This window comes from Triticum urartu, chromosome 5, assembly GCF_003073215.2.
Source record: "Triticum urartu cultivar G1812 chromosome 5, Tu2.1, whole genome shotgun sequence".
NCBI classification, from domain to species: Eukaryota; Viridiplantae; Streptophyta; class Magnoliopsida; order Poales; family Poaceae; genus Triticum; species Triticum urartu.
The window spans coordinates 18,045,147-18,059,769 of record NC_053026.1 but is presented as its reverse complement, the minus strand read 5'-3'; the positions used below and the strand labels follow the sequence as shown (position 1 = coordinate 18,059,769).

Here is a 14,623-nt window from a genome sequence, read left to right as displayed (position 1 = left end):
TCGCCGAGGGGTCGAGGGTTCCAGGATCGTCGAGGGTTCGAGGGGTCGAGGATCGCCGAGGGGTCGAGAGAGAGATTTCCTAGTGTCAAAGTATTAAAGAAATCCATGGCTTCATCATTAGCCGGAAGTAACCAGGGCATGACGAAGTCCTCCAAAGTTATTTTGGAATGGTGTCCCGGATAGGATAATTTGTCTTTTTGTATGAATTTCAGCAAAGGCCTTCCAAATAACAATATTTGGAAGGTTCTTGCTGAACTTTGTACCAAAAAGCGAATTATCATATCTAGGACTCCGTTCCAAAACAACTTTGGAGAGCTTCGTACCATCATGCACCTGTTACTTTCGCCTAATGATGAAGACATGGTTTTGTTGAATCCTTTGACACTAGGCAACCTCCCGACCCCTCGGCGATCCTCTCGAACATGAGAGGAAGAAGAGGATAAAATAAGAAGAGGAAGAAGAAAAAAAAGAGGAGATGAAAGAATAGAGGAGTTCTTCTCCTCTATTCTTTCTTCTCCTCTTTTTTTTCTTCTTCTTCCTCTTTTTTTATCGGGAACGAGGGTCGTCGAGGGACATATAGATGTAGTGTCGTCGTTGCCGATATATACCCCCTCCCGATAGCTTCAACACGTGGGCGGGGGGGTCGAGGCCACTAATTAATATATATGATTCCTTACTATGATTAGGTAGCTAGTTCTATGTTTGGCACTAATATATCCATCTGTCATGTTTGAATAATAATTGCCATGTTGTAAATATTTGTAGAAACTATGGACACTGCACGAGACGAAGCAAAAGAAGCGTTGTTGAGGGGCATAATCGCAGAAGGAAGTGATGTCGTCTCGTTGTTTCTCAACGACACCGATGGTCTGGAAGGAGAGGGTGAAGAAGCTGGCTACGGTGACCTAATGCCGGTGCAAGAAGAAGAACATGAGGACGGCTCCGGTGACCCAATGCCGGTGCAAGAAGGAGACCGTGATGACGGCTCCGGTGACCGAACCGAGTCCGGCTAGGTATATATATATTAGTTAAGCCTGTGCTGACTAGCTGATTGATGCATTCATTGTTTTGGTATGTGCACATATTAATTAAGTCTTTGTTCTTTTTTCTAGCCCTCCGGATCAAGCACATCTTCGGTAAAGAGATGAGGCCCGAAGAAAAAGTTGAGCTTGGATGAAAAGTTTGATATCATAGCAATCGCGCCCGATGGCCAACCGATTGAACCCAGCCGAACAAAGAACGCATTTGTTGCTCAGTGCGGGGTTCTGGTTAGGGACAAGATCCTGATAAGCATCCAGCAATGGTTTAAGCCGGCTACAGAAGACCCTGAGGTTTCTTATGTCAATGATATGCAGAAAAATGATCTTTGGACTGAGCTGAAGTCAAATTTCACCCTACCACCAGAGGATAATCCAGAGAACCCAGTTAAAGAGCAATTAATCAAGTCTTTTTCTCTTAAGAGGATGGCAGAACTATTCAGGAGGTGGAAGAAAGAGCTGAATAAGTTTGTCGAAAATAATGAGACACCGGAATTCAAGGGCAGATATGAGAAGATCAGAGATCACTGGCCCGCATTTGTGGCCCATAAGACATCGGAAAAGAGTAAGAAGATGTCGGTGACAAACAAGCAAAATGCTGCGAAGAAGAAGCATCACCATCGCACGGGGTCAGGTGGCTACCTCGTGGCCCGGCCTAAGTGGGCCAGGACTGAGAATGATCTGGTTGATAAAGGGATCGAACCAGAGACAATTAGCTGGCCGGACCGTTGCCGGACTTGGTTCTTCGGGGCTGGCGGAACCTTGGACCCTGTAACAGGGAAGTGCATTTGGACGAACGATCAAATGGACATACCAGTCGGGAATCCTGAGCACCCTGGACGGACATGAGGCACGCCAGGCTCCATTCCGTGGAAGGTTGGGTTTCCGGACGCAGGCGGTTACAAATCCCATGAGAGGAGGAAAAAAGTGCAGCAGACCCAAATGTAGGCGCTGCAAGCAAGGGTAGACGCGATAGAGGAACGAGAAGCAAATCGCCGCAAACGTACTGCCGAAGCTTCCCCCGAAGCTACCCCGCCATCTCAGCGCAGAAGCAGCATGGCTTCCACTGAGCTGCTTCAGCCGGAGCATGCCTTGACGGCTCCTGCCAGCTGTCCCGTGGATGCTATCATGGAGTCTGAAAATTGCCACCTTATGACGCAATGGATGAATTTGAAGGTCAAGGCGGCTGTTGGCTCTGTTTATCCTACTGAACCCGGCGCAACTTTTCACTGTCGGCCGATTCCAGAAGGATATGCTAGGGTGAGGGTGGATGAAATAACGGAGGGATTTGAGGACCTCCAGCTTGACCACCCTACCGGTGAAGGGGAGACTCGGCTGGGGTCTGCTCTGAAGACTCCATGCCTATGGCAGAAGGAGCTCATCAACCTTCCGAACTGGACGCCTCCGCCTCCTCCTCCTCCTCCGGAGAGTCAGGGCACTCCGCCTCCTTCACCGCCTCCTCCTCCGGCGAGTGACGATCAGGGCCCACGGCCGGCTCCTTCTCCGGCGCGTGGCGGCACTCCGCCTGCGCCGGCGCGCCCGAGCAGCCAGCCTCCTCCTTCTCCGCCTCGTCAGCAAGGGCGGAAGAGACCCGCCGCCGCACCAGCAGCTGCTCCGGCGCGTCGTAGTCCTTCTCCTCCGCCTCGTAAGCAAGTAAAGAAGACAACCGCTTCATCTGCTCGGCCGGCGTCTAGCAGTACAACCAGAGGCGAGAGGACATACAGATTCGGTCCTTCTCTGAAGAGTCCACAGAAGTTACCATACGAGAGGACCCCGGAGGAGAACGCGAAGATCACGCGAACCAAAGTGGATGACTGGTTTCAAGGGTTGAAAGCAAAGAGACATCCACCTCCGGAGGAGAAGGTAGATCCGGTGAATGTGAAGCGCACTCTGGCTGCCCTGGCAAAACCACCCAACTCTCCGCCGAAAGGCAACTATGAGCGCATTATTGCAAAGACATGGGCCGAAGCGGAGCGGTCGGGAAGTACAGTCAGTGATCAAAGGCTGAAAGAACGACGAGCAGCTGGGAAATAAATTGCCCAGCTCGGCGAACAAGCGAAGCAATCGTGCCCCCCGGTCAAGGTGCCTAGCGACATCGTCGATCCGAGGATGGTGCCCGGTTATGGCAATGTTGACGATTACCTGCCCGGCGATGTACATTATGATCCCGTGGAGGTGTAGATACACAGATACGAGTACAGGAAGCCTCTCGTCAAAGATGAAAAATCTTTAACAACGATGATGCGAAGATTACATGATTGGTACTTGAAAATCTGCAGAGAGTCTGGGGGGAGGAGTACTTTGTATGCGAGAGTTAAACTGGAGCATGACCTCGTTGGAATTGAACTGTTGCCTATTCCATTTGAGGAGTTCTATCATTTTTTTAATCAATTGGCCCTCGATAAAACAACGATCACCTGCTACTGTCTGTAAGTACTACTACTTCTGTCATTAAGTCTCTCTATATAGCTCATCTCTTTCATTGCATGTATTTATAATTATCCTCACTATATTATGCAGATTGAAGATCGCCAAATTGAAGAAAAGACAAATCGGTGATATTGGGTTCGTTAACACATATCCGATAGATGCAACTGAGGTTGAACATCGTCCCGGAGATACCGAGGCCAACTTGCTACGATCATTCAAAAAAATAAAACAAAGATATAATACTCTTTCCTTACAACTTCAAGTGAGTGTTACTTTCTTGTGCATATTCGGTTTCCCTTATATATTAGTCCAGGATATAGTAATGTAATTGATGTGTTATGCATGCATGTGCAGTTTCCACTATATTCTCCTAGAGATTAGGCTTGAGCAGGGAGTAGTAACCGTCTTGGACTCTAAACGAAAAGATCCCCAGGAGTATGCGGACATGACTGAAATCCTCAAGAAGTAAGTTAAATCGATCATTATCCACCATATCAGCAACTTTGTTCATTTCCTGATATCAAGTAATTGTTTTCTTTGTCCGGTAGGGTTTGGAGAAAATTCACCAGAAAAGTTCCGGGACTGCCGAAGGAGCTGGAATTTAGACACCCGAAAGTAAGTACTATAGTAGCATGTTCCGCGCATCTCCTAGTGATTCAAGCGCTAGTTTCATCAATACCATTTAGCATTCTTGCTTATCAGTTTGATTGACCTCTATTTCTTGTAAAGTGGTTGTGGCAGGAACAAGGGAATGATTTCTGTGGATACTACGTCTGCGAGTCCATCCGCCACACGACCTGTGAGCGGGGCGGGTACTCTGACGGACAATATGAAGTACGTAAATAACAACATTCACACTTTTATTTTATTACCATCATTTGTGTTGAGTTTCATTCATTCATATATATATGTATTGATCACCTTCTTCAAGTTAGATGTTTCGGAAGCGGGATGAACTCCTAGCACCAGCTCGCATGCGAGCAATTCAAGAGGAATTGGCGGCATTCTTTCTTGACCACGTGATCGCTGAAGACGGAGAATACTATGTGGACCATGAGTCCGTATGATTATATTTGTAAGAGATAATTATTGTATATATGTAGCCGGTAGTGTCGGATAGATATACGAGAACTTGTAGTTCGACCAATCTCTCGGAGAAGGAGAGGTTGTCGATATCACTTCTCTCTGTATGCATATATGTTCATGACGATCTTCTGTTTCCTTCGTTTTCTTCCTAGCTAGCTAGCGTGTCTAGGCCTCTCTATACGTATGTATAGTACGTAGCGTCGACCAAGCACGGACATAAGAGAGGACACTTCTCTCTATTAATTATAGCTAGCTAACACAATATATGAAACACCTAAATTAACCCCCCAAAACCCCCAAACCCCCCCATTTAAAAAAAACAAAAACCCCAGCCACAGAAATGCTGACGCGTGGATGCCTATTGGTCCCGGTTGGTGCCACCAACCGGGACCAAAGGGTCTCCTGCCTAGGCTCCGCGCACAGGCCACGTGGAGGCCCATCAGTCCCGGTTCTGGATTGAACCGGGACTAAAGGGACATGGCATTAGTACCGACACTTTAGTCCCGGTTCAGGAACCGGGACAACAGGCCCTTTTTCTACCAGTGTTTCTTGAAGAATCCATAAATTCAGAATCTGATGGAACATCTACTTGTCCACTAATGATATAATATAATAAGTACCACTAACAAATATGGAAATTGCAACATTCTAATCTTAGAGACTTCCATTTACCAGAGATCTATAAGTTCTATTGTCACTACAATGGGAGAATATTCACAAAAATCTATTTCAGATTTTCATCTTCCATCATTTGTTCCAAAATCCTGTCATTGGAAATAGATTCTGATGACGGGTTGCACTCCGCAGGTTGTGCCTCACTTGAAAAGAACAATTTCGACATTTGGTATTTCTTAGCTTATATATCATATTTTCCCTTTTCTTGTGTTCCTTCTACGATTAGATTGTATGTATGGACAATCTTCTGCTGACCAATTCGATACGCACATCAAATCGCCCGCCTTTGGGCAGAAGGGTTCCACACATCATCGAGGAGCACCACACGCGAGGCTCCAAAGAAGGTGATACCTTCTCCACACACCTTGGTAGTGCAAGCGTCACCTTGGCCTCGCTCTCGATATCATTGAAGTCCACCATCAAGGCCTTGCGTGTTTTAACAGAGACGTTTCCACTCATATACAGGAGCTCGTTGTCTTTAGTCCAGTTGAACTCTTTCCTCAGTTGTTCCACGATCAAGCCCAATGGTTCAAGAAACTAGCTAAACACAAGCACTCGCTACTTCAAAGCTTCACTACTAGAATTTTCGTCTTAGCCAAGTGCAATTAGGTAGTCGGCAATAGTATCTTTGCCGAGTTCCTACCAAAGAAGTACTCGGCAAAAATTAAAACTCGGCAAACAGGTACTTTTCCGAGTATTGTCAACGAAACACTCGGTAAAACAACAAAACTCAGCAATCAGGGCGTTGCCGAGTGCTAAACTCGGAAAACGAGGTCTTTACTAATTGTCCCACTCGGCAAAAGGGTGTCTTAGCTACAATGCATTGTTTTGGCTGTAGCGGTTGCACACGACCTCAGATGAAGATGCCTCAAAAATCAATGTTGTTCATTTTGACGAGATGGATAATTTTATGTTGACAACTTTGACATTTGATGCATATTATTTACACTTTTTTCCATGAAAAATTTGCTCTCAAATGACCAATGCGATGACCATATTCATTCCATAATTTATGATAATGTGGTGAACTTGGGCATATAGGTGAATATTTCCATTACAAACAATGTAGCCAAATAGAGTTTTGAACTTTTTGTACAAAAATATAATTTTCTATATTCTAAGTATCAACTGGGACTAAAGGCCCTCTGTCCAATTTTCATTTGTTCTTAGGCTTTGCAAAAAGGAAAAAACGGATGTTGTTCATTCTCCGGTCAAATGACAAATCCAATAGAAACGATAAAAACTGCATATATTGTTTTCTGCTATGCCAAGGGAAAAATGTCTTCCAACATCCACTTGACGATAAACTTACGATAAATAGACGTTAGTGCCATATGAGTACCCAGTGAAAATATTCAGCAATACGTTAGGGAGTGAAAAAAATTGAGTGACACATGGGATGGCCAAAGTGTCTATGATGTATAAGGAATCTACTCATTTTGAATAGCATGATTTCATTTTAGCGAATAATGCGACTTGCACCTTTTCACCCAGTTGCACTTGGCGAATAGTGCAAATTACATTTTCATTGAAATGATGCTCAACATGTTGCTCATCTTGCGCGCATGAGTGTGGTCTGTTGTTTGGGTAATCGACTTCCATCTTTTCGCAGATAATGACACACATCTCATAGCCAGGCTCTGGTCACCTCCTATGGATCTTCGTAGATTGAAGTGTCGCCAATTTTTATGGAAATAAATGCAAAAAGTGTGTTGCACACATGATGTACGTTAAAGAGTGGACTGATGGCTTCTCAAAAATAAAAATAAATATTGGATTGAAGGAATATTTTTTCAGAATACATGATATACATATATCAAGACTTTCCACCAGACCCTCTCATCCCTATGCTAACCGGCATGTTAGTCCTTAGGTTGGGCAATGGTACATATGTGAATTTGCAAATAATTGTAGATCGATTATAACAAAGATACGCTACAACATTAGACTTCTTATGATATTCGGTTAGATCAAAGAACATGTACATCTATAAATCATGCATACATAAACAAAATAATTTTTATACAATGTTAATAGAAAGTCAAAATTATCACACAATAAAACATACCAAAGATTACATCAAGTTGATCACAAACAAGTGATAAAATTGAGAAATTAGAGAGAGAAGGTGCCACAGAGCTAGTGTTATGGACCATAATCCATACTACTGGTTGGGGCGCACTCCTCGGTTAGCCTCCTGAGAGGAAGGTCAGGCGCTGCTAGGTAGGAGGCAACCCTTTCACCTAATTTTTATCTCGTTCTATTTAGCACATGCATAGTTAAAGGATTGGGAGGTGGTGGCGTAAAAACTAAGAGAAAGGAATTCGGCAAGTGATGTTAGGAGAATAACGTATACTTGAAGGATTTGATGAGCGTAATACATTGGAGCTTAATCTATATACTTCAGTATTAACCTCCCATGACTTGTTCTCACAAATTTGTAAACGATTACAGGGGAGTATAGGATTCCTAGAAATAGATAGAGGAGACATACGTATACTAAGTCATTGCCTGACGACCAAGGATGAGCCCTACCACCTCCTCCATCCTTGTTGCCAACGACACACATGAGCCCACGAACCTCATCACCACGTCAAGCTTATCTCCTCCCACTCCGAATCGTTCGTGGAATCTCACTGCCGCAAGGATGCCATCTCGTCCACCCTCTTTCTTGGCCTGATAGAGAGTCAGCGGCAAGCCAAAGGGGATATGAACGGGTAGTCATGGTGTGGTAGCACGGTCAGGAAGCCGGAATCGGATGGCACGGCCGGATCATGCCGGCGGCTCCAGCGGGGAGGCGTATCACATATACGATCTCAATTTAGAATTTCTATTTTCAGTACCATGAAAATTATTTACTTCTTTTGTTGAAGAATCCATAAATTCAGGATCTGATGGATCGCCTGCTTGTCCACTAATGATATAATAGGATAAGTACCACAAACAAATATGGAAATTGCAACATTCTGATCTTAGAAGCTTCCATTTACCAGAGATCTATAAGTTCTATTGTCACTACAATGGGAGAATATTCACAAAAATCTCTTTCAAATTTTCATCTTCCGTCATTTGTTCCAAAATCCTATCATTGGAAATAGATTCTGGTGACGGGTTGCACTCCGCAGGCTGTGCCTCACTTGAAAAGAACAATTTGGACATTTGGTCTTTCTTAGCTTATATATCACATTTGCCCTTCTCTTGCGTTCCTTCTACGATTAGATTGTATGTATGGACAATCTTCTGCTGACCAATTCGATATGCACATCAAATCGCCTGCCTTTGGGCAAAAGGGTTCCACACAACATCGAGGAGCACCACACACGACGCACCAAAGAGGGTGATACCTTCTCCACACACCTTGGTACATGCAAGAATCACCTTGGACTCGCTCTCGATATCATTGAAGTCCACCATCAAGGCCTTGCAGGTTTGAACAGAGACGTTTCAACTCATATACAGGAGCTCGATGTCTTTAGTCCAGTTGAACTCTTTCCTCGGCTGTTCCATGATCAAGTCCAATGGTTCAAGAAACTGGCTAAACACAAGCACTCGCTCCTTCAAAGCTTCACTACTGGAATTTTCGTCTTAGCCAAGTGCAATTAGGTAGTCGGCAATAGTATCTTTGCCGAGTTCCTACCAAAGAAGTACTCGGCAAAAATTAAAACTCGGCAAACAGGTACTTCTCCGAGTATTGTCAACGAAACACTCGGTAAAACAACAAAACTAAGCAATCAGGGCGTTGTCGAGTGCTAAACTCAGAAAACGGGGTCTTTACTGAGTGTCCCACTCGGCAAAACGGTGTCTTAGCTACAATGCATTGTTTTGGCTGTAGCGGTTGCACACGACCTCAGATAAAGATGCCTCAAAAATCAATGTTGTTCATTTTGACGAGATGGATAATTTTATGTTGACAACATTTACATTTGATGCCATATTATTTACACTTTTTTCCATGAAAAATTTGGTCTCAAATGACCAATGCGATGACCATATTCATTCCATAATTTATGATAATGTGGTGAACTTGGGCATATAGGTGAATATTTCCATTACAAACAATGTAGCCAAATTGAGTTTTGAACTTTTTGTATAAAAATATAATTTTCTATTTTCTAAGTATCAACCAGGACTAAAGGCCCTCTGTCCAATTTTAATTTGTTTTTAGGCTTTGCAAAAAGGGAAAAACTGATGTCGTTCATTCTCCGGTCAAATGAAAAATCCAATAGAAACGATAAAAACTGCATATATTATTTTCTGCTGTGCCAAGGGAAAAATGTCTTCCAACTTCCACTTGACGATAAACTTACGATAAACAGACGTTAGTGGCATATGAGTACCCGGTGAACATATTCAGTAGTATGTTAGGGAGTCAAAAAATTTGAGTGACACATGGGTTGGCCAAAGTGTCTATGATGTATAAGGAATCTACTCATTTTGAATAGCGTGAGTTCATTTTAGCGAATAATGCGACTTGCACATTTTCAACGAGTTGCACTTGGCGAAAAGTGGAAATTACATTTTCATTGAAATGATGCTCGACATTTTCCTCAGATTGTGTGCATGAGTGTGGTCTGTTGTTTGGGTAATCGTCTTCCACCTTGTCGCAGATGATCACACACATCTCATAGCCAGGCTCTGGTCACCGCCTATGGATCTTTGTAGATTGAAGTGTCGCAAATTTTTTATGGAAATAAATGCAAAAAGTGCGCAGCACACATGATGTACGTTAAAGAGTGGACTGATGGCTTCTCAAAAATAAAAATAAATATTGGATGGAAGGAATCATTTTTCAGAATACATGATATACATGTATCAAGACTTTCTACTAGACCCTCTCATACCTATGCTAACCGGCATGTTAGTCCTTAGGTTGGGCAATGGTACGTATGTGAATTTGCAAATAATTGTAGATCGATTATAACAAAGATAAGCTAGAACATTGGACTTCTCATGATATTCGATTAGATCAAAGAACATGTACATCTATAAATCATGCATACATAATCAAAATAATTTTATACAATATTAATAGAAAGTCAAAATTATCACACAATAAAACATACCAAAGATTACATCAAATTGATCACAACCAAGTGATAAAATTGAGAAATTAGAGAGAGAAGGTGACACAGAGCTAGTGTTATGGACCATAATCCATACTACTGGTTGGGGCGCACCCCTGGGTTAGCCTCCTGAGAGGAAGGTCAGGCGCTGCTAGGTAGGAGGCAACCCTTTCATCGAATGTTTTTCTCGTTCTATTTAGCACATGCATAATTAAAGGATTGGGACGAGGTGGCATAAAAACAAATAGAAAGGAATTCGGCAAGTGATGTTAGGAGAATAACGTATACTTGAAGTATTTGATGAGCGTAATATATTGGAGCTTAATCTATATACTTCAGTATTAACCTCCCATGAGTTGTTCTCACAAATTTGTAAACGATTATAGGGGAGTAAGGATGCCATCTCCCCCACCCTGTTTCTTGGCCTGATAGAGAGTCAGCGAGAAGCCAAAGGGGATACAAACGGGTAGTCATGGTGTGGTAGCACGGTCAGGAAGCCGGAATCGGATGGCCCGGCCGGATCATGCCGCCGGCTCCAGCGGGGAGGCGTACCACATATACGATCTCAATTTAGAATTTCTATTTTCAGTGCCTTGAAAATAATTTACTTCTTTTGTTGAAGAATCCATAAATTCAGAATCTGATGGATCGCCTGCTTGTCCACTAATGATATAATAGGATAAGTACCACAAACAAATATGGAAATTGCAACATTCTGATCTTAGAAGCTTCCATTTACCAGAGATCTATAAGTTCTATTGTCACTACAATGGGAGAATATTCACAAAAATCTCTTTCAAATTTTCATCTTCCGTCATTTGTTCCAAAATCCTATCATTGGAAATAGATTCTGGTGACGGGTTGCACTCCGCAGGCTGTGCCTCACTTGAAAAGAACAATTTGGACATTTGGTCTTTCTTAGCTCATATATCATATTTGCCCTTCTCTTGCGTACCTTCTACGATTAGATTGTATGTATGGACAATCTTCTGCTGACCCATTCGATATGCACATCAAATCGCCTGCCTTTGGGCAAAAGGGTTCCACACAACATCGAGGAGCACCACACACGACGCACCAAAGAGGGTCATACCTTCTCCACACACCTTGGTAGATGCAAGCATCACCTTGGACTCGCTCTCGATATCATTGAAGTCCACCATCAAGGCCTTGCAGGTTTTAACAGAGACGTTTCCACTCATATAGAGGAGCTCGATGTCTTTAGTCCAGTTGAACTCTTTCCTCGGCTGTTCCATGATCAAGTCCAATGGTTCAAGAAACTGGCTAAACACAAGCACTCGCTCCTTCAAAGCTTCACTACTGGAATTTTCATCTTAGCCAAGTGCAATTAGGTAGTCGGCAATAGTATCTTTGCCGAGTTCCTACCAAAGAAGTACTCGACAAAAATTAAAACTCGGCAAACAGGTACTTTGCCGAGTATTGTCAACGAAACACTCGGTAAAACAACAAAACTCAGCAATTTGGGCGTTGCGGAGTGCTAAACTCGGAAAAGGGGCTCTTTACTGAGTGTCCCACTTGGCAGAAGGGTGTCTTAGCTACAATGCATTGTTTTGGCTGTAGCGGTTGCACACGACCTCAGATGAACATGCCTCAAAAATCAATGTTGTTCATTTTGACGAGATGGATAATTTTATGTTGACAACATTTACATTTGATGCCATATTATTCACACTTTTTTCCATGAAAAAATTGGTCTCAAATGACCAATGCGATGACCATATTCATTCCTTAATTTATGATAATGTGGTGAACTTGGGCATATAGGTGAATATTTCCATTACAAAGAATGTAGCCAAATAGAGTTTTGAACTTTTGTACAAAAATATAATTTTCTATTTTCTAAGTATCAACTGGGACTAAAGGCCCTCTGTCCAATTTTAATTTGATTTTAATCTTTGCAAAAAGGAAAAAACTGATATTGTTCATTCTCTGGTCAAATGACAAATCCAATAGAAACGATAAAAACTGCATATATTGTTTTCTGCTGTGCCAAGGGAAAAAATGTCTTCCAACTTCCACTTGACGATAAACATAAGATAAATAGACGTTAGTGGCGTATGAGTACCTGGTGAAAATATTCAGCAATATGTTAGGGAGTAAAAAAAATTGAGTGACAGATGGGATGGCCAAAGTGTCTATGATGTATAAGGAATCTACTCATTTTGAATAGCACGAGTTCATTTTAGCGAATAATGCAACTTGCACCTTTTCACCTAGTTGCACTTGGCGAAAATTGCAAATTACATTTTCATTGAAATTATGCTCGACATTTTTCTCAGGTTGCGCGCATGAGTGTGGTCTGTTGTTTGGGTAATCATCTTCGATCTTGTCGCAGATGATGACACACATCTCATAGCCAGGCTCTGGTCACCTCCTATGGATCTTCGTAGATTGAAGTGTCGCAATTTTTTATGGAAATAAATGCAAAAAGTGTGCTGCACACATGATGTACGTTAAAGAGTGGACTCATGGCTTCTCAAAAATAAAAATAAATATTGGATTGAAGGACTCTTTTTTCAGAATACATGAATTTGCAAATAATTGTAGATCGATTATAACAAAGATAAGATAGAACATTGGACTTTTTATGATATTCGATTAGATCAAAGAACATGTACATCTACAAATCATGCATACATAATCAAAATAATTTTTATACAGTGTTAATAGAAATTCAAAATTATCACACAATAAAACATACCAAAGATTACATCAAACTGATCACAACCAAGTGATAAAATTGAGAAATTAGAGAGAGAAGGTGCCACAGAGCTAGTGTTATGGCCATAATCCATACAAGTGGTTGGGGCGCACCCCTGGGTTAGCCTCCTGAGAGGAAGGTCAGGCGCTGCTAGGTAGTAGGCTAACCTTTCACCTAAATTTTTCACGTTCTATTTAGCACATGCATAATTAAAGGATTGGGAGGAGGTGGCGTAAAAACTAAGAGAAAGGAATTCGGCAAGTGATGTTAGGAGAATAACGTATACTTGAAGGATTTGATGAGCATAATATATTGGAGCTTAATCTATATACTTCAGTATTAACCTCCCATGACTTGTTCTCACAAATTTGTAAACGATTACAAGGGAGTATATGATTCCTAGAAATAGATAGAGGAGACATACATATACTGAGTCATTGCCTGACGACCAAGGATGAGCCCTACCACCTCCTCCATCCTTGTTGCCAACGACATAGATGAGGCCCCGAACCTCATCACCACGTCAAGCTTATCTCCTCCCACTCTGAATCGTTCGTGGAATCTCACTTCCGCAAGGATGCCATCTCCACCACCCTCTTTCTTGGCCTGATAGAGAGTCAGCAGCAAGCCAAAGGGGATATGAACGGGTAGTCATGGTGTGGTAGCACGGTCTGGAAGCCGAAATCGGACGGCACAGCCGGATCATGCCGCTGGCTCCAGCAGGGAGGCGTACCACATATACGATCTCAATTTAGAATTTCTATTTTCAGTACCTTGCAAATAATTTACTTCTTTTGTTGAAGAATCCATTAATTCAAAATCTGATGGAACGCTGATGACCCACAAGTATAGGGGATCTATCGTAGTCCTTTCGATAAGTATGAGTGTCGAACCCAACGAGGAGTAGAAGGAAATGATAATTGGTTTTCAGCAGGGTATTCTCTACAAGCACTGAAATTATAGGTAACAGATAGTTTTATGATAAGATAATTTGTAACGAGCAACAAGTAACAAAAGTAAATAAATTGCAGCAAGGTGGCCCAATCCTTTTTGTAGCAAAGGACAAGCTTGGACAATCTCTTATATAGAGAAAAGCGCTTCCGAGGACAGATGGGAATATCGTCAAGCTAGGTTTCATCACGATCATATGATTCACGTTCAGTACTTTGATAATTTGATATGTGGGTGGACCGGTGCTTGGGTGTTGTCCTTACTTGGACAAGCATCCCACTTATGATTAACCTCTATTGCAAGCATCCGCAACTACAACAAAAGTATTAAGGTAAACATAACCGTAGCATGAAACATATGGATCCAAATCAGGCCCTTATAAAGTGCCATGTAGTCGACGTTCACATAACACCACTAGAGGAGAGACAACATACATCTCATCAAAATAGCGAACGAATACCAAATTCACATGACTACTAATAGTAAGACTTCTCCCATGTCGTTAGGAACAAACGTAACTACTCACAAAGCATATTCATGTTCATAATCAGGGGGGGTATTAATGTGCATATAGGATATGAACATATGATCTTCCACCAAATAAACCAACTAGCGTCAACTACAAGGAGTAATTAACACTACTAGCAACCCACAAGTAC

General features: G+C 42.3%; 3 pseudogenes; all 3 read right to left on the bottom strand.

Moving 5' to 3' along the window:
* Window positions 1-5,250: 5,250 nt before the first annotated feature.
* On the bottom strand, window positions 5,251-7,814 carry LOC125506642 (annotated as a pseudogene).
* Window positions 7,815-8,243: 429 nt separating this feature from the next.
* On the bottom strand, window positions 8,244-8,735 carry LOC125506641 (annotated as a pseudogene).
* A 2,320-nt stretch (window positions 8,736-11,055) lies between these two features.
* On the bottom strand, window positions 11,056-11,547 carry LOC125506640 (annotated as a pseudogene).
* Window positions 11,548-14,623: the final 3,076 nt, after the last annotated feature.